Below are 27,252 nucleotides of genomic sequence, written 5' to 3' on the forward strand. Positions count from 1 at the left end.
TGCCCATGAGGAGTCTTAATGAAAAGCAACAGGGCAAAGGAGAGCATGGCCTAACCTAGCTCCTGACCAGCTGTCTCTGCTGCTGTCAGTCACATTGGAAGGTATCCTGACCCCAGATCTCCTCCTCTGTGCCTCTGAGCTTGACCACACAATGGGCTCTACTGGCAAGAGCAGGTAGCCAATGTCCTGCCCATGGTGTGAGGCCAACCTTGTACTAGCATTCAGCTGAGACTCACAACACCTTGCTTTAAAAGAACCACTGTGTGCAGCTGGCAAGCCAGAGAGTCTTAGACACAAAGCTAAAAGGGGTTCCAGGGGTCTGCTGCAGGAGCAGCCCTGCCCTGAGGCACCTCAGCTGTGTGTGTGCAGCAACCCTCTACCCAGCCTTCCCCAGCCAGGACCCATCTGCCTCTTCTGGTTTTCAAAAGAATTGCTGCAGACTATTCAGAGTCGACCAGCAAAATCAGAGGGACTTCCTGCAGATCCTGTAATGCAGGTGGTAGGAGTTCCCGTCACTCAGAGCCTGAGGTGCCATGACCAAGCAGTCAAGCCTTCTCAGTTCCTACCAGGTTGTTGTCTGGGGAGATGGATGTGGCTAGGAAGGTTGAGTCTGTTTACAGAACTTGGGCAGGCTAGGCCCCTACGCTGACATATTATGGGGAGGAAATGCCCATAGTGGGAAGTAAGGATTCACAAATTCAAATGAATCAGAAAGAAAGGAAAAGGAAAGAAGGGAGGAGGAAAGGAAGACAGAGAAAGAAAAGAAAGGAAGGAAGGATGGGAGGGAGGAAAAGAAAGAAAGAAGGAAGGAAAAAGGAAAAACAGAAAAAAAGAAAAATACATGATGAAGTGGGAAAGAGCTGAACAATGCATAGGAGTTAGCATTTAAGATCATCACATCAAGCTACATGAATTAATATCCTACTTGTGTCTTTTGAAATAATTAAAAGCAACATATTTTCTGCCTCCTAAAACAAAACCTATTCGCCATTTCTAGTTGCCTCGGATTTGGTAATCTAAGGGGAAAAAAAAGACAAAAGTAATTGCTTCTTTATGATTACTTTACCACAGGTCATAAGGTAGATAATGAGATTTGTGGGGTTTTCCCTATAAAAATACTTTGAATCCTAAATAAAATGTTAAAACGAAAAATGAGCACATTGCCCATCTGGAACCAAGAAATAGCTGATTTCTTTATAAAGAGGCCATATAATGGTTAAGACATTGATTTTTGTCCCATAGTTTAGGGTTGCCATAGTATCACTGAGTCACTTAAATCTAATCAAAAACTGGGAAATATTAATTTTGTCAGAGCAGAATGAAGCAGGGGTATAGAATATAGCCATGAAGTGTCTAGACACAATTAACAGGAACTTCAAAGTCACCTTGACCATTATTTCTAGTGTTTTCAGCCTAGCGCAAAAGTCTGGGTATGTGTGAGAATTCTCCCAGATTTTTTTTTAAAAGAAGCAAAATTTAGTCATCTGAACATCCTGAGAGTGTCAGTGTGGCATTGATAATTGTGAGTACAGTATATCCAGTGTGAATTTTTGTAGGCCTGAGGATGAGTTGACCCAATTTAAATGGACCAAAGTTAATTCACTCCAATTTACTCAGAAATGCTTATGTATAAAACCAAGACTCCAGGGTCCAAGAATGAGAATGTATTTCCCAGTAGTCAGTTTACTTTATTAATGGTATAGAATTAGCCATCAAAGAACTGCCTTCCACATGATCATTGTGTCCTAGACAGTTGCAAACGAAAGAACTTGCAGTAAAATCTGCAATCACTTAGTGAAGTCAGCAGCCACTTTTGTTAATTATTAGCCAATACAAAGTTAAGGTGCTATGAATCTGCACCTGGAAAACGCTACCACAAACAAAACAACACTAACAAGACGGAGCTGAATGCCATTCATCTGGAGAGCAGAGTTGTTTTTACTAAACATGAAAAAGCATCTGAAAAGAGCTACCTGTATAGAACAAAGTAAAGATCCCTGCTCTAAAGCTTTTCCCCCAATACATGATACCTCAAATTTACCAATAGAAATATATTTGTTTAAATGAAAATGGTACAGTGTTCCGCACACTAGATTTGGAGTCAGACACCTGGATTCTAAAACTCAGGCACCACAGGCAAGTCCTCAAATGCTATGGGCCAGTTTCCTCATATGCAAAAGGGTGATACACAAACCTATGCTATAAGCCTCACAGGGTTGTTTTTCACGTCCAGCTATGTCTCGCTGTGTCCTCTACAGCAACCGTACTTCCTGCCAACCACCTTTACAGAGTGTGTCTTCCTGAGCTGCTCTCTATATTTGTCCCTTCTAAAAATCATTTTCTATGAAACTTCCGTCGCAGTCAGCAATGTGTCAATTGTCTGGAATCTTTCTTGTCATTGTCAGGGGTTTCTCCACATCACATGTTTCACTGTCAGTGAACATTCCAGGCGACGACCAGTGGAAGAATCCGCGGGCCTTTCTGAGCTACTCGGTTGCTTTGTTTGTTACTCAGCCTTGATGAGGGACCTCTTCAGCCAAAGCAAAAACAGGTGGTGTGAGGCTAATTATCACTCTGTGGTCCTCCCTTTCTCATTTCCCCTTTTTGTCTTTCTAGTCATGCTTTATTTGCATCTTTACCCCACCATTCGAGGTAGATGCCATCTCTGCTCCCTCACACCCAGGCTTAGCACTTCCTTTCCCAAGTTCGAATGAAAATACTGTGGGCTTTCTAACGCTGCAGACAGCGGTTCTAATCCTGGCTCTGGTATTTGTGAGCTACGTGATTAACGGTGACTTCTCTGAACTTGTATCTCCTCATCTGTGTAAACGGAAGTCATGTCTACTTCACGGAGTTCTGGTGTGAACTAAAGGAGATTATATTTGTGCATCTTAATCACATAAGGTGGCCAACAAATATTAATTTTCTTACTCCTTTAGATATGCTTTCTTCCTTTTGTTCTTTGTCATGTCTTACTTTCATTCTAAGATTCTTTACCATCAAAGTTCTTTGAACTTTTCTTTCTCAATCCCCTCCCAATCTTCTTCATCATCTTTTCTCAGCCCTTTGAGCAAGCACTTCAACTGAATGGTTACACATAGGAGCTTTTGTCTGAGAGAGGTGAGGTTCAGAACTCAGATCCTCTACCTGCCAGCTCTATCACAAGGAAACTTCTGACTTGCCCTGTTCACTGGGGCTAACAACAGGGCTCACCGCACAGGTTGCTGTGGTAACAATGCAATGGTACCTGGGAAAAGCTTAGCAAAGTGGGCTTCATGTGCAATAAGTGGCCATTAATGTTAGCTCTATTTTTTGTCCCCCTGATTCATTATTAAATCTTGCTCTTTCCTTCACATTTATCATGAATGATTTGCCTTCATGTTCTTCTAACTTCAAATTTCCTCTTTCAGATTAACTCTTCCTCTTTCCGCCAAATTACTCTCTGGCCTACACACATATTAACAAAACCAACCAGTGGTCATCAGTCTATTACTGAGGTGCCTAAAGACTCTTTTTTAAATGTTAATATACCTATTGCTTTTGAGGCTTTCAGGTTGTGTGCCAGTACCATTTAAGGGTAAAGTGAGGGTCACTTTTATGTTGTTGAAGGTTTGATGAACTTTCGCTCTTTTCCTGTGTCTACAACACCATCCCCTTCCATTTTCAGATACGTGCTCCCATCTTTGTCATCTGCGGCCCTCCTTTCTGTGTTGGTAATTGTTTCTTCTTTAATTTTCACCCTCTCATCTTCTAATTCACCCTTCCCTGATCAGTCTGGACAAGTAACTTTAACTTGTGATTCACTATTGTTTCATTTACCCAATTTAAGAAGAAAGAGGTGTTACCCAATGGCCTTGCTGTATACCACGAATACACTAGTTATAACTTTAAAAGCAGCCAACTGACAAGTTCTTCTCATTTGATATTCATAGAACATGGTTTTGCTTTTTTCCCCTAAAAAGTCGATATTCAATAAAGAATAGATGTCCTCTAGCAGTCTGATAGAGATCTAGATATCACTCCTAATACAGTTTCCCATTATAAAAATTAATCTATCCTGAGCTCCACAGATTGTTTTCTCTGTCATTACACTGTCATGCCCAGCTTCCTCACCATACACTACCATCACCATCCCTCAAACCCTGGGCCCAAACCCCACTACTTTCTCATATAATTGTGGTCCAGGATCTGATGTGGCACCATGTTACTGGGCCCAATTCTACTCTGCCCTAGACCTCTCTGCCCCTTAATCTGCATTCTGATCATACACAAACAGAAAACACTCCACAAGATTCATATTAACAATAATAGAATGTACAGTGGATACTGGGTTCTCAGCTGAAATGTTTACCTACTTATCTCAGTTAATCTTTATAGGTACCATTTTATTCCCATTTTATAAATTAGAAAGGTTAAGTAACTTCCCCAAGGTCAGTTAATTAGCCATTCCCTAAGTCATTTAACTAGTGCCAGAACCTGAAGCCACATTTGTCTGATTCCAAAGCCTGTCTCCTTTCTGCTTAGTGCCCCTTAAGAGGAATTGGTGAAGGAGGCAAGGAGGATCCCCCTGAAACTCTACAGAGTTTCACCAAGGCCCTGCTGCTAAGATTTCAGGTGTCATACTCTAATGCAGTGTTGATCTGAACATGGAAATCTATCTTGCATCTATAGGTTATTGCTCAGTGCAAGGCTCTGAGCTAGGTACTCAGTGTGCAATGGTGAATAACACACATGGTCTGTCCTCAAAAAGCTCACTGTAGAGTAAAGCAGCTTGGTATTCCAGACCAACCGAGGGTGAGTTACAGAAAATCTTCATGATCCCTGTCATCTTTTGACATATCAGGGACCTAAATGAAAAGTGAAAAATATAGAAATGGGCCTTTTCATAGTACCTTTTTGAGTAACTGCTCGGGTTCAAGAGAAGTACGCCCAAGATAAGGTTTTTGCCATAGGTTTTTTTGCACATATCTGCTCTAAATGTAACCACTACAAAAGTGAAGGATGAAAGTCTTTCTGAGGCTACTCCAAGTTTTTCCACAAGGGGTACCCCATGACTGAGTTCTTTCATTGAGCAGAACAAATGTTCAGAGGCACTGGACTTCCTTGCCCTTGGCTGCTTCAGGAATCGTAGCTCATAGTTCTGTTTCTGGGCTCATCCATCAGGAGGGACCATAAGCTACTAGTTCTCCCAACTTAGACTTCACTATGAGAACTAAGAATAGCCACAATATTCCTGATGATTGGGAGCACTGGGATATCAGCTATTCAGCACTCAAGAAGGACCAGAACCCAGAATTCGTGGAAGACCTTGCAGACATGCAACGAGTCCAGAAGTTCCACCACCTACAAAAACGGTTGTGCCCTTCCAACCACACTGACTGCAAGCCTCTGTAATCACATTTTCTAAAAATAAACCAAGGCTCAGAATGGTGTCACCGCCAGTTCTTCTGTTTATTCATTTATGCACACATTCATTCAAAAAATATTTAAGTACTTAGTGTGTGGCAGGCACTATTCTAGGTGATGGAACACAGCAGGGCATGAGTCATTCAAGGTCACTGCTCTCATGGAGCTCAAATTCCAGGAGAGGAGAAAGGAAATAAGAAAACAAATAGATAAAATACTCTTAGACAGTGATAGGTACTTTGAATACTCCAATAATAATGAAGATTATAATAATACTTCAATAAAAATGATGATGATAATATTAGCAGCGAAACTTACATAGATAGTGCTTAATAAGATCCAAGTAGGGTTCAAAGTGCTTTACATATATTAACTCGTTTGATCCTCACAACCCTATGAGAAATGTGTACTACAGTTACTTCCATTTAACAAATGAGAAAACTGAGCTTTAGAGGCTAAGTAATTTGCCTGAGTTTCTGAGAACAAGGGAATATGACGGAGAGTGGTGATATGGGCAATGGGGCTTACTTTAGATAAAACAGGACAGACTTCTTTTAGGAGTTGATACTTCAGCTAGAACCTCAACAACGAGAAGGAGCCAGCCTTGGAATGCTGTGGGGGAAGAGCACTCCTGGCAGAGGGAACAAATGCTACGGCCCAGAGGCAGCTACACAACAGGTGTGTTTTAGGAAAATAAAGATGGCCAGCATGGCTGGAATGAAGTGCTAAGTCAGACAATGGCAAGATGAAGGTGGAAGGGAGGCTGCAGCCAGATAAGATAGGCCCTTATTGGGCATGGTAAGAGCTTGAGTCTTCTTCTAGGAACAACAGGAAGACGTTGAAGGGTTTAAGATGGGAAGTGATATGGTACATACATTTTAAAAATATGACTGGCTCCTGTGTGGAGAGTGGACTACGAGACACAGATAAGGAATGAACCAGGGAGAACAACTAGAGGCTATTGCAGGGATACAGGTGAGCAGTGAAGGTGATGAGAACTATTGTTGCAGTAGGGAAGTGGTCAAGATATGTTTTGGAGGTAGAGTCTGCATGATTGGCTGTTGGATTAAAATACAGTGATAAGGGAAAGAGAGATGGCATTTATAATTACTATGGTTTTGCCCTGACATAGTGACTTCTGAGAGCCAGTTCTTAAATTTTCAGGAATTTTGCAAGCCAGTTGCTAAACATAGCCATTGTTAAAAATTAAATGTTATAAATTTATAATTAAATAAATTATATTAGGCAAAAGTAACACATGCCTAAAACTTATCACTTCCTAATTGTTTTACTTATACTACATTTTTATTGTTATCTATGATCTTGAGGTTATTGATGGTTACATATCTGTTTGGTGGAAATATTACATAATGGTAAGCTGGTGCATATCTTTCCTGCAAGCAGTGGCCTCACATCGGTTGCTTTAAATTAGCCACGGTGGGAGTATTTATACCATGGAAAAGAGCAAATGTGACAGATCAGGGCTTCCTCACTTACTGTTTTGTTGATTGCCTAGAATGAAGAAAATGATGAGGGAAATGTCAATAATGCAGATTAGACTTAAAAGTGTATTGTGTTTGTAGTCACTGAATTATGAATAGCACAAAATATTGAGAAATTCTTCTTTCAGAATTCAAAAGTATTATCTGGTGTGACATCTCTTTCCCCTCCTTCTCTCTTTCAATCTAGGGACTAAGCATTATCCAAAAGCAATGGTTAAATTACCGCATTGGATGAGAAAAATTCTAGTTGCTTTGTTTTGTTTTTATTTTCTACCACACAGGGGCACATGAGGAAGATTAGACCAGGTATGGACAAAATTTTAAGATATATTTTTTTTCTCCACATGTGGCATAGTGTGTTAGTAAATTCTGCAGCCCTGTTACAAAAAATTTGTACTAGATCCCCCTGGACCACGGTAACCTTTATGCATGCTGAGGGTCAAGTCTTGTCATGCATAGGTAAATTAGATCCTCTGCATGAGCTAAACTGCAAGCTCCATGGGGGCAGGGAGCTTTGTCTGCTTGTTCAGCTGATTTACTCCCAAGAACTCTGAATAGTGCCTGACACACACTAGGTATTTAGTGTTGAATGAATAAATGATTTGTTTTTCATTGCAATAGCAAAAAATGTATGTGAAAGGGTGCCTCAGAAAAGCTTAGGACCCAATTGAGGATTTTAAGGGGGCAGTTGTGCTGGGTAACAGCAAGAGAAAAATAACACAATGTATGTGATTTTTTTTTTTATGGTTGAGAAGAGATCTAAATAGGGAAATAATGCCAGGTCTAATCTAAATATTTTGGAATGAACTGTAACTTCCTTCAGTTTCTCTCTAGCCTCTCCAGAAGGATTTAGCAATGTTTGGTGGTTTTGCCTGGGTATTTTAACAAAAGCTGATCTCATGCTGGCATTATAGCACAATTTTTTTTTCCAAGGAAACCTGTTCAAAAGACTAACAGAGCACTCAAGAGTTCTCTGAGAGAAGGAACAGTCATAGAAATATTAAAATATAGACTTGCCCCTTTTTTTTTCCTAAGTTCCACCTGAAAACCCCACCAAAATGTGCCATTCCAGTGTCTGAAAAGCAGTGCAGAAGAATTTCTGTATCTCAAAAAATTCTGGAAATGATTGTTACAGCAAGTCATTTCTCAACCACTGTTCACACTGGCCGATGAATAGCATTCTTGAGTTCTCCAGTGAGCAGAGCCAAACAAGTGACTTCAGACTTCAAAATCCCAGGAGTGATTCTGGCCTGGCTCTGACTTTCCCAGAGGCAAAATTATCCTCCTGCAGAATACATCACAAATCCCAGTAAGGACTGTCCCTTTCCAGGTCTTAAGAGAGGGCTAAAAAAATCAAAAGCCTTATGCCTCCTTCCAAAATCCACTAGCACTCACAGCATTTGGCTTTATGCTGCTTTATGACAAAATATTCTCAACTGTGGGGTCTCAAGGGCTTCCCTTAAAATATTTTTTAGTAAGCGAATACATTATAATGATGCAGATGACTCCCCAAATTAAAAATGTACAAGGATTTGCACAAAAAATTTTAAAATGCTTTTCATTTGGCTTCCATTTTAAAAGCACACTTGTAAACGAGCTCTTTTTGAAGGATATATGAATTGTATGTACAGGACAAAAAAACAATGTAGTCATTCCAGGGAAAATAAAATCATTAGCTTAAATGAAAAAAATAATTAAACCAGTTTATAGCATCAGTCTGTGAAACTCTAACTGGGTAAGAGACTGAAATGTGAGGATGCCATACTTGGGAGGGCATCGCATACACATTAGCGAAACCTTTTACTGAACTTTGCTCTCAGTGTCAAAATACCCAGCTGTGTGATGGTGCTACCAGGTTTTGTGGAAAGCCTGCTGTGTGAGACCTGGAAGGCAAAATAAAGCACCCCCGAGCTGCCCCGGAGTCAAACCCATTTCTGCTTTCTCCAAAGTGCTTCCTTTCTTGTGGCTAATGTCAGCTTGGCCTTGAGCCCTTCCTGACACAATCAAGAAGAAGCTATAAACCATGGGTGCCCTAGGTTAGGATGGTGTTCAGTCGGCCAGAAACATCTTCAAGTTTGAGACAGTACCCCATATAGCATAGTTATGTGCCCATGTTTCTTCCTACCTTTCAGAAGATGTGAGGAAGTATTGACCTTGCGAGTATATGTGTACATGTACAAAAGGATTTAAATTCTAGAACCTCTCCTTAAAAATTTCAGGTGCATCATGGTTCCCTTAAAGGCTCTAAAAAAAAATTAAAAAAAAATTTCAGGTGCAGTATGTGTGGATGTGTGTATGCACATGTGTGCTAATCTACATATGTTAACTGTATAATAAAAGGTGTAGTGATTGAGTAATGGGTTTTCCCATTATTTGGCTAACAAAAATTACAGCACATGCTCCATGCAGACTATTTCCAAGGTATTATTATTGCTTTCATTGCTGTTGTGGATAGCAGGCAACAGGTACTGAGTACAAATTATGCACCAGACATGTACATTTATTGTCTTGTTCAACTCTCACAAGAAATCTATAAGCTGGATATGATTATTGATAAGAGAAAGATGGGTAGAATGAAGCTGAGAAAGGTGAAGTCACTTGCCACAGGGGAGCACTAGGGAAAGGGGAAGCTGGGCTTCAAGTCTGGCGTTTGGCTGCTCTAAAGCTGATTTTTTGCCCCCCAAATAAAGTGAGCTAAATATGGAAATCATTAGGGACAGAATTTGACCTTTCTTTGGTAATTTTAAAAATAATTCTTGCTCTCACAGTGCCCCTAAATCACCAGTATGGTAGATGTATACAAATGCAAGGAATTGTAGATGTATACAAATACAAGGTAGATGTATACAAATACAAGGAATTAAGCGTTTCTAATCCCAAGAGTTATAGACAAGTAGACTTTTATTGAATGTTTACAAACGCAGCAACACAAGCAAAAAGCCATAGTGATGTTGAGTTGGAATATAGAAACTTCATCAAATCTATTGCATCAGGTAAAGGGAGTAAGCTCTGCATTCACCAATTTATAGTAAGTGCTTCTCCACATAAGATAAATGTTCCAGAAGAAAAATCTACCATTACTTTAAAATCCAAGATGGCTTGAAGTTTTTCAAGTTGAAAACCTTAAACAGGAATAATGTATGTTGGAGAACAAAGAGAATTTCTGATTTTAAAAAATCCAGGCATTTGTGTGTGTGCCGTGGGGAGGTTGGGGGAGGCACCTAGCACATCTGAGAGTGTGATAATACAGATGAGATCAGTAATTGGGCTAGATTAGCCAGTCAGGATGGGTCAGATGCAGCATTTTGTCCACTGTAATTCTCGTAACATCTTCATTTATTTTCAAGACATTTCTGAATGGAAATGTCACCTAGAAGCACAACTGAGAGAATTTCATCATAAAGCAAGCTTTTTTAAAAAGAAAAATGCACCATGTTACCATCTTTAGAGTTCATGTTTTCACCTGATATAGACATAGTTTTAGAAAACCATGCCGGAAACAAGATGAAACTGGGTTAAAATATTATAGAATGCAAGATGCCAAAATCGTAAAACGTTAAGTAGAGGAATTATGGCCTGCTCCAAGCCTTGAATTTTTCACTTACATCCACTCTGTAAAGCAGCACATCATGTTGGCCCGTTCTTTATCATCACACAAGCCTGCCTTGTTCATCTTTATCTCAAAAATTCAGTTCTAAAGCATTCAACAGGATTATTCACTGTCTAGATTTTATTCAAATCGATTTAAGATCTCCTCCCCATCAGTGCCCAGAACTAAAATACAAAATGCAGCATCTTCATTTCCTTCAGAGTAATATAACTCCAGGCCAATCACCCAATTCAGATCTGGGGAAGAAGCTAGTCACCCCAAAATAGCCTCCATGTAAGGCTGCACGCAGCCATGGAGATGGCCTGGCACTCAGCTGGCAGGAGGATGGGAAGACAGCAGGGCCTGTGCAGATAGGTCCTCAATAAGAGCCCCATGTTAATTCATGGGTTGCTAGCCACAGATGAGTTATTTGAGTCCCTCCCTTGACAGAAATTTATAAAACAGAATTCCAGACTATAGAATAAGTTTACCAATTGTCTTAAAAATCCCCGGCCATGTCTGTTTTATAAAATTAAGCATTAAATTCATTAAATAAATATTAAGATATATTCTAGAATTCCAAAAAGTTGTCTTAACTACAATATTTCTAACAAGAAGATTCTATTAGTGCAAACGCAGTGGTACAAACATGCAGCTGCCCCCTCCCACATATATTTTGAGAGCCTTGCTGTTGCCCCCAAACTACACCAACCTAACCACCTACCCATAGGACCTGTGGCTCTGCACACATTCACTTGACGATAGACAGGGGCTGATAATTGAAAAGCAAGCACTTGCTCCCTTAAAAGTCTTCTATTGTCAGGCTTGCAGAGGAAGAGTGGGGAGAAAAAAGTTCTGCATCTTTCATAGTTGTTTCTGCTCACACAGAAATTTCTGGTGTTGCATTAAGTAGTAATCAAAAAATACCTCCATGCCTTTTTTCATGTGTAAATATTATTGCTGGGCTGGGGGTGGTGGCTCACGCTGGTAATCTCAGCACTTTGGGAGGCCAAGACGGGTGGAACATCTGAGGTCAGGAGTTCAAGGCCAACCTAGCCAACATGGTAAAACCCCATCTCTACAAAAATACAAAAATTAGCCGGGCATGATGGCAGATGCCTGTAATCTCAGCTACTCAGGAGGCTGAGGCAGGGGAATCACTTGAACCGGGAGGCGGAGGTTGCAGTGAGCCAAGATCATGCCATTGTACTACAGCCTAGGCTACAGAGCAAGACTCTGTCTCAAAAAAAAAAAAAAAAAAAAACACCCAAAAATTATCGTTTTCATTTTCTCAGATCCTAGCTTCATTGCATATTGCTTTATTATATATGTTACAAGATGTCTTGGCTGAGCTAAAGCTCAGATATGGATATTTCCAGAAACTGGAATTAAGCAAGACTCTTACTTCTACCCATCCACTTGTATTTATCAATTTGCTTATGTTTTGAAGAGCATCCTTGGAAAAAGAGTCAAACCCTATCAACCTGAAATCTTTGTTCAGGTACCCGAATCCTTGCTATCAGTCATTTTAAAACCTGTGGGATAAACTTGCACTGCACATTGAAGCTTTATTCTTATATTTTAGCCTTGTATGTTTGTAAGTAAAAGTATGTAATATAAATACTGCTTTTTTGGTTGAATCAATCAAGTCTTAAATTTTAAAGCTTATTGACCTTATTGTTGGGAAATAATGATTTCTTTTTTTTTTTTTTTTTTAGACAGCCTTGCTCTGTCGCCCAGGCTGGAGTGCAGTGGCCGATATCGGCTAACTGCAACCTCCTCTTCCCTGGTTCAAGCAATTCTCTTGCTTCAGCCTCCCGAGTAGCTGGAATTACAGGCCTATGCCACCACACCTGGCTAATTTTTGTATTCTTAGTAGAGACTGGATTTTGCCATGTTGGCCAGGCTGGTCTTGAACTCCTGACCTCAAGTGATCTGCCTGTCTTTGCCTGAAGGCCAAGGTTTGAAGGATCACTCAAACACTGAACTGTTGAGTCCCAGTTGTGGTGTGGAGAGGGTATTGTTCCTACTAATGCTAAAGTTTAGGTGAATCTGTATTTTGAGGAATTAGATGACTAAATCAACTGATAGGAAAGAATCACTTCTAGGTGGTACAATTTAACAGCATAAATGTCCCTTACCGCTCTTACATGGAAATGGGCACAACAGGAGTCAGAACAAGGGTGAGACTGAGGGGGCTCCAAGAAATCACCTTAAGAACGTGGGTATCTAGTGTAACCATCCATCTGCACATAACTTGGAAAGTGATGATGAATCCATCCCATCTCAGGCCATCTGCCTCGGCAGGTTGCACACTCTGGAGGAGACTTGATAGGTCTGACTTGGAGAAGGTGAACCACCACCACCTGCCCCACTTTGCTATGCAGGGGGAAAGGCACCACCCTTCTCTTCACTTGTCTCTTGTGGGTGGCAATTGCTTCTCTGGATTTACGGTACAGCACCACTGTTGTCATTTAGCCAACATCACGAAAGGCTAACTTCCAGCTCCAAGGACAGCAAAAGGTCCATGTCAGCTAATGTGAGAGGGCAATGGTTGACACAGGAACAGGAACAGGGTTTCAGCCTCCAAGTGGCCAATGGGTGAACATGTGTACATGGGTCCACAAAGTCCTGACCCAGCCAGCTGTAGCACCAAAGCAGTGAACTGTACCATGAGTTTACAGGGCATGAGGAGTCTTGTTATGCCTTCTCCATCCTAGCTCCTAAGAGAAGCATTACTCAGAGGGGCACGAGGGCGGAATACCAGTTCTGTCTACATGGAATTGTACTCATCTCCACCAGTACCCAATCTGAGGCCATGGTGGTGGCGCCATTCCTGCCTCATAAGTGGAATTGCATGCCCATGTCCAAGACTGCAGGACTCACAGTCGAGAGTGAAAACCAAGACTGAGCCTTGGATCCTTGGAGGCACCTTGAGGATGCCCAGAAGTATTAGTGGCAGAGGCTCTGTATGAGACAGAACGTCCTGCCATCTCCTAACAGGGTACCGATGCTAATGTCCCAGGCATAGTGGACACCACTGTGTTGTCTGCCCTGTACTTTTCCCCAATTCCATTGACACACATTTCACTTCACCCCCAACCATAAGGGTGGGCCCATTCCTGACACTGGATGAATCAGAGCCCCTCACCAGCCCTCCCAGGACACAGTGATTGATCAAGTGCCCCAAGAGGAGCTGCGCAGAGTCGTTTCCCAGCCTTTCTTGAACCGAAGGTGGAAGGATCAACCCTTCTCTCTGGTTACAAAGTGGTGAAGATGGGCCTTAAAGCTGCAGGCCCCCATCCCCGACCTCAGTTAAGTCTTGAGGAAGAAACTGGCTTGAGAAAATAAAGCTCGTTTGCAGAGGGAACCTGACTTGAGAGCCGGAAAGAAAGACAGCTAACGATGTTCACATCTGCAGGTCCAGTCACCTTGCCTCCCTCAGCTGGTTACATAGACCAAAAATCTCTCACTGCTTCAGCTAATGTGAATTTGGTTTTTGCCACTTGCGGTGGGGTGAAGTCGTAATACAACAATGCTATCTGGCCAGTGAAGTCTGAGTTATTTCAGTTACACAAAGGTAGATGTGATAAGACTTTCACTTAAAAATAAACAAGAGTTCATACTGCATTGGCAGAGGAAAGTGACCAAGTCATAACTTTTAATATGAATTTAGACTATGAATAATATAATCAGAGACCCTAGAAACAGAAAGATTTAGTAGATGATCCATTCTACTTGTCAGATAATATAAAATCATGCTACAAAACCATCTATTCTTTCAACAAATATTTACCGAGCTCAGTATCTGTCTTGAAGAATCAGAGGTAAACAAAAATGGCAAAGTTCCTACTATCTTGGAGCTCACATCTGCCTTATATTGCAATAATTGCCATAAGTTGTATCCTATTCATTGCCTGCTCTTGTTCTGTGTTTGATACAGAAAAATGGAAAAACTGAGCTCTGTTCTTGAGAGGCTCACAGTCCAAGAGAGACGCAGAATGTATATGTTACATGCTACAATGTTACCATGCCAGGGGGAATGAAAACCACGCCTTACCTTGTTGATAAACAGGAAAGAATAGGAGGGATGGATATTACTAGGGCTACAGTAACATAAGACATCTTAAAACTCTCCTAGTTTAGGCACCAAACTCTCTTCTGGGTCTTTTACTCCATTTGATTCACTTGTTCCTGCCTTACAGCCTGGTGGCCAGCATTTGATTTTTATGCTATGGTAAACCATGGCAAAGTTCTGCATTCTAAATCACTTGCAGAAATAATTGATCTTACCCTAGTATTTGTTTAAATCAGCAAGTCTTTGTTTTAAGGCGGCAGTCCCCAACCTTTTTGGCACCAGAGACCAGTTTCATAGAAGACAATTTTTCCATAGACTGGGGTGGTGGCGATGGTTTCAGGATGATTCAAGTGCATTACATTTATTGTGTACTTTATTTATATTATTATTACATTGTAATATAGAATGAAATAATTATACAACTCACCATAATATAGAATCAGTGGGAGACCTGAGCTTGTTTTCCTGCAACTGGATGGTCCCATGTGGGGGTGATGGGAGACAGTGATGGATCATCAAGCATTAGATTCTCATAAAAAGCACACAACCTAGATCCCTCACATGCGCAGTTCACAATAGGGTTTTGCACTCCCCTGAGAATCTGACAGGAGATGGAGCTCAGGCGGCAATGCAAGCAAAGGGGAGCAGCTGTAAATACAGATGAAGCTTTACTTGCATGTCCACCGCCCACCTCCTGCTGTGGGGGTTAGGGACCCCTGTTTTAAGGTACATCACAAAAATGTAACTATTTGTTTCACATGCCAATATGTCAAGTATTTCTTTCTAACTGTTCAAAATGCCTACCTGATTACTGGCAATTAAATTAGCAAAGTCATTTTACAGGCCCCTGAAGTACCCATTCTGCATCCTACCTGCCTCAGCTCAGGATTTCCCTAATGTCACCTAAGAGGCCCTAGAGAGGCACTTAAAACACCAGCTCTGCAGGCAGGCTGTCTAGGTTTAAATCTTAGCTCTTTACTGACTGTGTCATCTTGTGCAAGTTACTTAGCCTTTCTGAGATTCCTATCTTCCATCTGTGAAATAAGAATAATGATGCCCAGCCATAGGTTACTGTGAATATTAAATGAAATCATGTGTATAAAGCATTCAACAGAACACCTGGAACATAATAAGCACACAATTAATATTTCTCTATTATGATTACACAGGAGCTCATGATGATCAAGTATATTAAGATGATACACTACCATCATCTTAAAGAAATATTTTGCTTAGCTGTTTGGTACCACTTTATACTTAATCAAATGACTACTGTTTATTCAAATATGAATAAAGGCTACTTTCCAAAATATCTGCTATATTCAGCGGCCATATTAATTTGTCATAAATGTAATATGTGTATGATATCCTACTGAGAACTACAAAGAATTATAAGTGAGTCATAGTCCTTGCTTTCAAGAAGTTTACTATCTAGGAGTAGAATAATTAGACCAGCATAAAAAATAGGTATATACAATGTGACAATCATCATAATACAGGTACAGTAAAGTGAAAAGCAACTGAATCCATTTGAGAGGACCTGGAAGAGGTGACATTGGAAATCTCACTAAATTGCATGTACAGATGAAGGAGCCAGGCATTTCTGTAGATGACAGCACATTCTTTATTCTTTCCTTCTTCTCTGACTATTCCTTCTTGGTCTCACTCTTAGACACACATCTTTCATCCAATGTGTAAAAGTCAGTATTCCCCAGGATTCCATCCTCAACCCACTTCTCTTCTAATCTCCATGTCCTGAAATAGCTCAACCACTCATATCACATATTCCATTCATTCCAGATATAAATCTCTAGCCCTGATCTTTCCCAAGATTCAGACTTAAATCCAGCTTCCTCTGAGATGCCTCTTCCACCCATGGTACGTCACAAACTTGTCACAGTGAAATCTGTCTCATATCCTCCTCCCATATTCCTTATTCTTATTGGAGGTACTACTCTCTGTCCAGTCACCCAAACCAAACCCTGAGTGTCAACTCCTAATACTGTTTCTCTCTCACTCACGCAATAAATTGGTCACCAATCCCATGGAACACACCTCTAAAATACTTTCCCAGATCTCCCTATCATTCTCCATTTTCACTGTTACTGTCCTACAACCTTTCATCTTGAAAATGGCCATATCGTCCCAACTGGTTTCCCATCTCCAGCATTACCTCCCCTTCAATATACTATCAATAGTGTCATCAGAATACATTTTCTACGATGCAAAACTGGCACTGCTTAAAACCCTTTCATGCCACCTAGACAAATCAAACATTTCTTGGTAAGTCATACAAAGTCCCAGTGATAAGACACCTTCCTAACTTTCATTTTAGGCTCCAGCATAACCAAATCACCTGCAGTTGATTTAATACCTGTGTATTCTCTTTCACAACCTCCAACATCCTCTGCCTGAAAATCCACCTGCTCCTTTTTACCAGGCTTTTGCTTTCCTACTTTCTCTTCAAGGTTGTGCCCAATAGTAATTCCTCTGGAGAGCCTGCCAAGGTGCTTTTCCTATGGGTGCCTGTGACTCCCCATATGAGTCCCTTTTATAGCCTTCATTATACTGTTCTGTAATCATTGCTTTACTCATCTTCTCTCCCATAGACTGTGCATATCCTGAGCAAGACATCCTGTTTTCATTCATTTTTAAAAAAACATACATTCACTGAGTGTTTACTGGATGAAAATGATATACTAGGTCCCTGACTTCCTGAAGTTCATATGTTAATGATATGTGTCTGGTAAGAAGGTATAAAGACAAAAACAAATTAGTAAGACAATTTCATATTCTCACAGAAGCTATTCAGAAAATAAAGCACAGAGTAAAAAGTGACCAGGTGGTGGTGGTGCCTTTTTGAGGAGATTCTGGTAATCCAAATGATGAGTAACCAGTTTTGTGAGGATCTAGAGGAGAAAGTTGTAGGGTCTCGCAGGCTACTGTATTAGTTTTCTGTGGCCATGCTAACAAATTACAATAAATTTACCAGCTTAAACAACACCAATTTATTATCTGAGAGTTCTTTGAGATAGAAGTCTTTCATGGGTCTCATTGGGCTAAACTCAAGATGTTTGTAAGGGAGCACTCCTTTTTGGAGGCTCTGGGGAAGAATCCATTTCCTTACATTTTCCAGTTTCTGGAGGCACCCACAGTCCTTGGGTTTTACCTCCCTTCCTCCATCCCCAAACACAGCAGTGCTGCATCTACCTGGCTGTTCCATTGTTACCTCTCCCTCTAATTCTCTTCTGCCTCCTGCTTCCACTTATAAACATCCTTTTGACTACATTGTTCCCACCTGGATAATCCTGGATAATCTCTCCTTTCCAAGATCCTTAATATAGTCACATTTACAAAGTTCCTTGTGCTATGTAAGGTAATATATTCACAGGTTCCAGGGATTAGGACATGGACATTTATGGAGGCCCATTATTCTGCCTACTATAGATTGGACTTTGATCTAACTGAAATATGTTAACTAGTGGAGAGATTTTAAGCAAAAAAGTGACATGAGCTGCTTTATATTTTAAGAGTTCCTTCTTCATACTGTGTGAAAGATCTGTGTGATGAAAAAGGAAAGGCAGGAAGACCAAATATGAATGTATTCATTCGCACTCACATTGCTATAAAGAACTACCTGAGACTGGGTAATTTATAAAGAAAAGGGGTTTAATTGGTTCACTGTTCTGCAGACAGTACAAGCAGCATGGCTGGGGAGGCCTCAGGAAATTTACAATCATGACGGAAGGTGAAGAGGAAGAAGTCACGTCCTACATGGCCGTAGCAGGAGGAAGAGAGTGAAGGGGAAGGTGCTACACAATTTTAAACAACCAGATCTCATGACAACTCACTCAATATCATGAAAACAGTGAGGGGAAAATCCACCTTCGTGATCCAGTCACTTCCCCCGTGGCCCCTTTTCCAATACTGGGGATTACAATTCTACATGAGATTTGGGCGGGGACACAAATCCAAACCAGGTCCAGTCTCTCAATAGTCCCAATGAGAGATAGTGGCTTTGACTAGGGTGACAGCACTGAAGATGGTGAGGACTGTCCAGATTTGAGAAGTATTTTGGAATAGAAGAAACAGAACTTGCTGATAGGTTCAATGTAGAAAATTAATAAAAGAAAAGGACAAAGGATGATCCTTAAAATCAGAGCTCAATTAACTGGTACATGGTAGTGTCATTGACTGAGAATGATGAAGACTGGAGGAAGACTACATGGGTTTGGAGCAAAACATGGACATTACAATGTACCAGGCTGGAATGGTCATGATTTCATACAGTTATTTCATAAAAACAACTATATTTCATGAAATAACTACATGAAATCCAAAAGGAGTTATCAGGTAGGAAGTTGAATTTATGAGACTGGAGCTTGCAGTAGAAAAGCAGAGATGGAAACATAAATTTGGGATTATCAGCATAAAGACGATATTGAAGCCATGAGCCTGGATGAGATCATTCAGTGAGGAAAAGGAGACAAGAGAGGAGGGCAAGAGCATATCCAGGAAAACTCAAATCTTGACAGGCCTTATTCATTTTTACAGCCCTAGCACCTAGTGCTGGCAAAGAGTGTCCGCTTCATAAATTGCTGATAAACACAGGACCAACATTCTGGGACTCCACACTATGACGAATTAAGTTATAAAAATTTACCACTAAATAAATTATAGTAAAAACAAAGGTAATAAATAATCAAAGCCCATCAGTTCCTAGATATTTTACAACATTTTACTATTATCTTACTATTTACCACATTTTACTATTTGCTCTTGAGATTAGTTATTACATCTATTATACTTTCCTAACTCCACTGTTAGTGATGCCACATTAGTAGTGGTGGGAGTATTTACACCATGGAAATTGGCAAGTGCTACAAATTTATTATTTTGCCAATTGTTGGACTCAAAAAAGAGATAGAGAAAATGTTAATCAGGCAGATTCCATTTAAAAGTGTCACATTTATAGTTATCACATTGTGAATAGCACACAAAAATAGGGAAATATTTTTCCAGTATGTGAAAATTATTACCTGATTTAGTGAAAACATTGCTCATATCAATGATGAATAAATGAGGTTCTAACAAATGTCTTCACTGTATGACTTTCACCTTAATCATTAACATAAAGGAAAATTTCAATCAACATTAATGTCAGAATTACACTTGGGAATTAATTGCACTCATAGGTTGGCAAGAGATAAAAGAATTTAGCAAAAATCAATAAAAGCACTCAGTGAAAATCAGTTGGCTATATGGGATTCACAGGAGTAATATATATTTTATTCTTATGTGTAAGTGTGTGTTTTGCTACACATCATTTATAACATAGTATATAATAAACCATACACACACATGCACACAGGCACACACCTACATTTTTCATAAAGAACCAGTTAAACATTTACCAGCACACTACTGCTTACATCTAAACCTAACTAATCCCTATATGGTATGATATGCAGAATTGAAATTATTATATTACTATTTATTTATGGGAAGTAACTAAAATATTCATAGAAAATTCATGATCACTGTTTAAAAATATTGATAAGTTATGTCATTTGAGTTCCAGTAAAATTAAAATGGACTATAGTTTATCTTTATTGGCCTGAATTTATGCTCGATCATTGATTTTTTTTTCTTCCCACACGGATTCTGAGCACCATAAGCACCTTAAAAAAAGAACAGGTTAAAAAAAGTCTTGGCTTTTTAAAAATAATTATTTATGGATTGATCAGTATGTGGGCCTAATAAAAGCATCTAGACTTTCCTTGTGCAATGTGATAGTCACTAACATGTGGCTATTTAAAATTAAATGTAAATTAACTAAAATTAAATAAAATTTAAAATTCAGTACCTTAGTTAAACTAAGCAATTTTAACTGCTCAATAACCACATGTGGCTAGCACTACCACATTGGACAGGCCAGATTATAGAATATTTCTTTCACTGCAAAAAGTTCTGTTGGATAGCCCCTATCTAGAAAATGCCTTGCACATAGAAGATACTCTATTATTGTTAACTCAGTGATCAAATTTTACACTATTTTGGAAAGGTGAAAAGTTTAACAAAATCAAAAATTTGTTTTTCAGGAGAAAATAAACCACCAAAATGATTGCATGTTTGGATATCTTTAAATACAGTTGGCCCTCTGTATCCACAGGTTCTACATCCACAGATTCAACCAATCGTGGATCAAAAATATGTGAAACAAAATAAATAAATAACAATACAAATTTTAAAATTCAGTGTTTATATAGTGTTTATGTCATATTAGGTATTATAAGTAATCTAGAGATGATTTCAAATATACGGGAGGATGTGCATAGGTTATAAGCAAATGCTATGCTTTATTTACATGGGACTTGAACATCCACAGATTTTAGTATCATGGGGTCGGGGGAGGTCCTGGAACCAGTCCCCTGTGGATACTGAGGGACAACTGTTAATATTCAACGTAGTAGGCCAGACGCGGTGACTCATGCCTATAATCCCAGCACTTTGGGAGGCTGAGGTGGGTAGGTCACTTGAGGACAGGAGTTCGAGACCAGCCTGGCCAACAGGGTGAAACCCGTCTCTACTAAAATACAAAAAAATTAGCCAGGCGTGGTGGTGGGGCCCCTGTAATCCCAGCTACTCGGGAGGCTGAGGTAGGAGAATCGCTTGAAAACAGGAGGTGGCAGTTGCAATGAGCCAAGATTGCACCACTGTACTCCAGCCTAGGCAACAGAGCAAGACTCCATCTCAAAAAAAAAAAAAAAAAAAAAAATATATATATATATATATATATATATATATATACACATACATACACACACACACACATATATATGTATATGTGTATATATATATTCAAGGTAGTGACATATTTATTGGACATCTTCTATGTGTCAGAAATACTAGTCACCTCACAACAGGTATATAAGATCCTCATTCTATAAGTGCGGACACTGAGGTTTAGGGAAGTTCCAAACTTTGCCTCTCCCAACTAGGCAAACAGGTATTCGTAAAGCTTAACCTTATGCTCACAGTTTCAGACCCCAAAGCCATGCTCTTTCTGGCATAATGAAGCCTCGCTTCTCTAAACAAAAATCATGGAGGTAAATAGAAATGCTGAATTTTTGTCTGGGTTTTTGGGAGGCCATTGCGCACACAGGCAGTCAAGATTATGGGCAATGACTCTGCAGCCACAGTGTTTTCTTCAAATCCTGGCTCTGCCATTTACTATTTGTGTGACATGGACAAATTACTTAACCTGTGCCGCAGTTTTTTCCTTTTCGGAATGGCATTATCACACTATCTATATCAAAGGGTTGTTGAGCAATTAAATGAGTTAAGACTTGCAAAACAGTAAAAGAGAGCATGGCACAGAGTAACTGCCATAAAAGTCTTGCTTTTATTAGTAGAATGGCTGAAATAAAGAAGAAATAAGTCAAGATGCCTCCCATGGCCAGCTAAGAAAGTTTGAAACTTAATTCACCCATGTCATTCATTTAAGACCTGACCAAGGCTTTAACTTATGACAAAGCATGGACTAAGAGGATTTCCCCCAATTTGCACATAAATGTGGAACTATGTGACAGCTCTCAGAGGAGCTGTCTAAATAGCATGATTTAAAAGGATAAGGTTGTGACCAGTACTGCCTATTTCCAAGTAGCACACAAAGTACCATGGACTCTTAACTATATCTCATTAATGGAAAATCACGTTGACAGGTCTGGCCTTCTGTTTTATTGTTATTCACCCATTACTAGAGGAAAGAGTAATGGAAAGCAATAGGTTTACCTCTTGAACTTAAAATGTTACTCAATTCATCAATTATTTTCATACACCCATATTTTCTATGACACTCATAATTTTAACCAAGCAGCTCAAATGGGAAAAATAATAGCTACCATTTATTGCTCACCTACTAGGATGGGGGTGTTCTCTGCGCATTGTCATGGACACGCAATAAACAGAGGGAGGTACTGCTATTTCTCTGTAGTTACATTTGAGATAACCGACTCATTCATAATTTGTCCAAGGTCACACAGCTACTCAGGGGAAAACAGCATTTAAACTCAGGTCCTCTTGATCTTAAAGCCTAAGTCCATACCAACTCTGCCACCATACACAGCAACATGAAACACACTCATCCCTTGGTATCTGCAGGGTATTGGTTCCAGGACCTCCGGTGGATACCAAAATCCTTGGGTGCTCAAGTCCCCTGATATAAAATGGCATAGTCTTTTATACATAGCCTACACACGTCATCCCATACACTTTAAAACATCTCTAGATTACTTATGACACCTAATACAATGTAAGTGCTATATAAATAAACTGTATTGTTTAGAGAATAATGACAAGGGAAAAATGTCTGTACATGTTCAGTACAGACACAATTTATTTTCAAATATTTATATTCCAAGGTTGGTTGAATCCATGGATGGGAGCCCACAGATATGGAGGGTGGACTGTAATATGAAACAAGGACAGAAATATGAGATATGTCTATTTCATTACCTTTGGTATGTCTGAAGCAGAATTTCTAAAACAGAATAAAAAGCCTAGGAAAAATCAGTAGTGCCATTATCCAATGACAAAATTGACTCAGAATTGTATCTCAGCTGGATCACCACTGGCAATGCAGGAATGTTGAGCAGGTGTGAACTCAGACCCAGGCCTGCTGATGGCTTGTGGTCACCGGGGCTATATTTGGCAAACGTAGTTTGATTTTGCAAGAAGCCCTTGACCAGAAAAATCAAAACTTTCTTTTTGAATACATAATTAGAGAAATGAGAGCTATGTGTTTTTGCAAGTACGAGTGCCAGGAGGAAATGCAAAGTTGGCTTGAGGGTGAGGGTTGATGTGTTTCTGACCCTATTTCCAGCCTATCAAGGGCATGACTGACTGACCACCTCCAGGAGAATTCCTCCACATTCGTAGCGCATCCTCCAGACCTGGTTCCTGCCTCCTGCATCTTGCCCCAGCTCTCTTTTGTCTGTACTGACCCTTTGCTCCTTGCCTCCTCTGTGCCTACCAGCTTGGCATTCTGATGGACTGGCTTCACTGGCTCTCAATCCTCCCACTTTGTTCCGGAGTCTGAGGCTTGACTCCTACATCCTGGCACAGTGCTTGTTTCTTTCTGCACTCTTGGTAACCAAGCTCTTTGGCTCTGCCCCAGGACCCCCTCCTGTGACCCACTCAGCCCAGCAAACCTGTAAACACAGCTTGCCAGGCCAAACTCTGCACCCCTCCCTACTTCTGGCCTCTGAGAGCCATGCCCTGGATGTTACCTTACCAACCCACGGTCTCTGGAGCACCTGTGGAATTCAACTGGACTGGCTCCAGCTTTTACAGTCTCTCTGATTTGCTAATGCACACTGCGAAAGGAAGTAAAAGTTCTGCAAGTGAGAAACTCAACTTACCAAGGCTGCTAGGGAGCAGAGCTTACTGCCTTCTGGGCACCGAGCACATCAATCCTGGTACAATGACAAACAGCAATTCCACAGCCACAGGCCCTACCCCCTGACAGAACTTCCCACTACTTCACTAAAGACCCTGCCAGACTACTGAGTTTCCTGCAATATCAGGAGCATTTTATGATCCTTCATGGTACCTACTTTCTAATCTCCATGTGCCTGGTAAAGCCAAGAAGTAAATATGCAGTACTCCAAGTATAGTGAGGGTGTCCCTGCCCATAAAAGCCACACCAATATAGAAAAGTCCTAGTGGGGGATGGGAGGGTGGGAACCAACATTATATTCCCCACCCTCAACAGGTACGAGGACACTTCAAATGTTATGTGGCTTGGTTATGACTTGTCATTCAAGTGTTTTCCTGGAACAAAGCCAACTTCAGTATATAGATGACTTGGTGGAGCACATTTAGGAATCATTCAGAAGAGTTGTGTGTCTGTTCTGTGCTCAACACTGTCCTAGACACTGGGGATACAGCAGTAAACAATTCGGGTGTCTGTCTTCATGGAGCTTACAAACTAGTGGGGAAGACAGATGCTGAAAAGTTGTATGAGTCTTTCAGGCAGCAGAAGTTATGAAAGACAGGCACAAAGGGAGCTGATAGAAGGAGACAAATCTGGTCCAGGAACTCAGAGAAGGCTTCTTGGAGACAGTGATGTTTCAGATGACACCCGAAGGTTGAGTAGGAGGAAGAGAAGGGAAAGACATTGGGGAAGTGGGAACGAAACATTCTAATCAATCAAAACAGTGTGAGTGAAGGACCTGAGACAGCAAGAGCAGGGTACATTAAAAAATATTTTTTGAAAGAAAGCTGGTATGCTGGATTCTAGAAAGGGGGGCAGAGAAATGAGTGATGAGACTGAGATGTAGGCAAGAACTAAGTCATATTCAGGCCACTGAAGAGTTTCAAGTTTGATTTTAACTTAATGGAAATAGGAAGCTATTAAAGAGTTTTGATCAAGAGAATGACACGAACAGAAAAATTGCTCTGGCTATAACTTAGTGATTGAATTCAGTGTGGTGGAGGGGGATAGAAGGCATATACAGTGGATACAGGTGTGAGATATCTGATGCCAACTCAGCACCAGCTCCACTGCCTTCTCCACTCTGTCCTCATTGCATAATAGAAACTTGGAACCACATTTTTCCAGAATCCCCTCCCCACCTCTAACTTAGATTCTGCCTTTGAGAGGCCCTTGTGCAAGATGTGGAAAGTGGCAGAGACACACCATATTTCTCCCCTGGCAGCTGTGTGCAGATGTGAGGTTTACAGTAGCTTCTGGACAAGCTCCTGCAAGTCAGCCTCTTCCACATGGCAGGCAGCTGAACTCAATGGGATTCAGGTTTCCCTGAACCAATTGAGTGTCAAGATTTTCTGGAAGTCAATAACAGTTTTTCCCAAAACTGATAATCCCAGCCTTTCCAAAGTTTATGATTATGCCTTTAATCTCCTCTGTCAAATTCCTCCTACTTGAAATATCTAGGGTGGTTTTTATCTTCCTTACTAGACCCCAACTGTTAAAAGCAGGGAAGAAGCTCTTGCAACATTTGGGGTGAGAGATTATGGGGGCCTGGTCTGGAGTGTGGGCAGTTAGGATGAAAGGGGGATGGAGTTACAGATATTTAAGAGGTGGAATTCTCAGATATTGTTATTAATTGGATGGGGGAGTGAGGGAGATGAAGGGGTTGAGAATGATCACCGCATTCTTCGTTTAAAGGTCAGGCTGTCTTGCTAAATTTGCCATCCAGTCCCTGCACCTGAAAGTGATGTAGACATTAAGCTGACCAAATTTGCCAGCCCTGTCAGGTCCCTTTCCAGGTTGAACTGCTGAGGTCAAAGAACTGAGGGAGTCAAGTATATGATGATGAGGAAGTTGTCCTTTTCAGGATGTGAAAATCTATGTGTTGGAGGTTATGGGTCATTGTAATGAGTTATATTCTTGTATGAAACCATTCCGGCCTTCTCTGGAACAAAGGAAATTAGCTAAGTCTAACCCTGTCCAAATCTCCCCCTAAAAGAAACCTGCTAGGGCAATGACCAAGCAACTGGGGTCAGGGTGAGGGCTGAGGGGCTGGGGATGAGAAGGAGCTTCCTAACAGACACTACAGAAGATGTGGAACACCAAGGAGTAGACCAAGTTACAATCCAGAGCAAAGTTAGCTTCAAACACCAAAGAGAGAAAGTTTAAACACTAAGCCATGAGAAGATCATACTTGTCAAGGGAGGTGGGAGAATCCCAGGGGAGGGTGGAGAGCCGAACAGGAGCCATACAGTGAAATTGTATATGCTTGGAAGGGGTGGGTGTTGAACAGGCATCCCCACCATCAGGGAGCTAGGGCAAATTGGGGAGGTAGATATAATGAAGGTCTAGATGGCTCAGGAAAGCAAGGGAGAAAGCATTTTCTTTGCTAGTGGCCTTTACAGGACAAGCCTTACCCACAGACCAAGGCCACTGACTACATTTTCTGGAATGATTTCTAAAGTGCAATACTAGAGAAGTAGAGCTGTTTAAGTGTATCTCAAATGTACCAAAAAGCAGGCTTTTTTGGAACATAAAATGGCTTTAGGATAATTATTCCACTTTCTTAGTGATCTTTTCTCTTAAGAGAAATTTAATCCATTAAATTATAAACTTATTGAAGACAACGTTCACTATTGAATCCCTAAAACCCATCACAGTGCACAGTTCATATAAGCACAGTAAATATTCATTCAGTGGATGAGGATTGGATAGGAGATCCCAAGATGCTAGACACAGGGCAGCTTTATTCAGTGAGCTAACCACACCCTTACCCTTGTGTCTGTCTGTAGGGAAATACATGCAAAATTCCCATTCAAACATCAGAAATTCCAAGTCAGCTAGAATGGGGTTAAGAATTTCCCCTCCTACCATCTTCCTCATCTCTCAACAACTCCTCTAAACATCAACCCTCTGGCAGGGGCTCCCATGACCTGAAGCAGAGCTTCACCAAGGAAGGTGAAATGCTTGGATAGGAGATCCTCTCAGGGGCTGAGGGGAGAAGGTAATTAACTGGTAAAACTCAAGACTCTTGCCAGTGACACCCCGGAGCACACCTAGGTCCCTATTGCCTGGCTTTGCCATTACTACATGACAACAGACAAGTTACCTAAGGTCTCTGAGCCTGAGTTTGTTCATCTGTAAGGTAGAGTTGATGGTGCCTAGTTCTAAGAATTGAGAGCAC

The 27,252-nt window shown here is 40.6% G+C and overlaps 1 protein-coding gene across 1 annotated transcript in view; it reads right to left on the reverse strand.

The window, feature by feature from the left end:
• The window catches only part of SSPN (sarcospan), a 99,534-nt gene extending 75,518 nt beyond the window's left edge, over positions 1 to 24,016 (reverse strand). The window contains exon 1 of the mRNA XM_034936148.2: positions 23,998 to 24,016. The gene's annotated coding sequence lies outside the window, so the exon portion shown is untranslated. The remainder of the gene's footprint in view (positions 1 to 23,997) is intronic.
• Between the last annotated feature and the right edge of the window lie 3,236 nt (positions 24,017 to 27,252).

The sequence above is a fragment of the Pan paniscus genome, chromosome 10 (assembly GCF_029289425.2).
Source record: "Pan paniscus chromosome 10, NHGRI_mPanPan1-v2.0_pri, whole genome shotgun sequence".
NCBI lineage: Eukaryota > Metazoa > Chordata > Mammalia > Primates > Hominidae > Pan > Pan paniscus.